Raw genomic sequence first — 1,543 nt, forward strand, 5'->3', positions numbered from 1 at the left:
AGCTAACATTGGTTATTTGACAAGGAAAAAAAAGGAAAAGCATAAATTGCAAACATATAGAATTAAAAAGATAATTAGAACATCTTAAAGCAAATATGTGATATTAAACTTGACATTTTAGATAAAAATAAATTTTTTTGAAAAATTGGATTCAGCAAAACAGATACAAAAAGCAATAAAAATTTTGAATATTTGAAAGTTCTTTGTCTATACTGTTATTAAGTTTATCAAAGTGATTTTCACAGAGAAAATTTTCCATATTGGTTTTACATATGAAAATTTACAAATATTTTAGGATAAAAGAATCATATAAATCTCATGCAAATTCTTCCAAAAGACAAAGTGAAAAAACTTCTAGTCCTTTTAAATATGAACATCAAGACATTGATGCCAAAAATTTCCAAACATTATAAGAAAGGAAAATTATAAACTAATCTCTCACACACACAAAAATAAAAACTCCAAGATAAAATATTAGAAAATCAAATCTAAAAATATATTAAAGAAAATACATCCTGACTCATTGGTGTTTTTCCACAAATGCTAGGGTGGCTTAATGTTAGAAAATGAATCAATTTTACTCAGCACAAAAATAGATTGAAAGAGAATTGTCTGAATAGGAGAGAAAAATTATTTGATAAAATTCACAATCTATTCAGATAAAAACTATCTCAAGATTTGAAATAGAAGGAAACCTTATAATTATAAAAATGGTATTTTAAATATTATATAAATAGTAAATACTTGAAAATCTTTTCTTTGAGGTCAACAATTAGAGAAGGATGCTGCAATAAAGTGTAAAATGGACCCCAAAGATGCTGACATTCTGCTTTCTGGAGCCAGCGAATGTTACTTTATGCAACAAACACTCCATATGAGTGATTATGTTAAGGAACTTGAGGTGGGAGACTATTGTGGATTATCTGGGTGAGCCCTAAATGCAAACCTAAATTTTTTAGCATAGAAGGAAATCTCATACAGAAGAGGAGGAGCAATGTGACCGCAAAGGCAGAGATTGTAGTGATATGGCCACCAGAACCTGGAAGAATCAAGAAACAGATTTTTTCCTAGAGTCTCAGGAGTACTGCAGTCTTGCCAAGACCTTGATTTCAGAGCAATAAAACTTATTTTGGACTTCTGGCTTCCAAAATTTATAAGAGAATTTCTATCATCTTAAACCAGTAAATTTATGATAATTTATGACAGGCTAGCCCATTTACTGTCATAGGGGCAAATTTTCAAGAGTAGCAAGAAAACAATCCCCAAGGTACAAACACTTTTCAAGCATGCTTTTGCCATTTTACTGCCATCTCATTGACTGAAGAGATTTACATTTCCAAGCACAGAATCAGTGAGGATACAGGGAAGTATCAACAAACTGGGTACATGACTGCAATCTAATAACAATAGAATTGTGTAGTCAGATGAATTTATAATAACCTTTGCTTCTCCACTTTTAAAAAATAAATAACAACATAGTTGGTGTATTTGGAGAATAATATGCAAGAAGGTAATTTGGTAGTGCATTTGTCGAATATAGGCT

This window comes from Pteropus alecto, unplaced genomic scaffold (genome assembly GCF_000325575.1).
Source record: "Pteropus alecto unplaced genomic scaffold, ASM32557v1 scaffold25, whole genome shotgun sequence".
Classification (NCBI taxonomy): Eukaryota; Metazoa; Chordata; class Mammalia; order Chiroptera; family Pteropodidae; genus Pteropus; species Pteropus alecto.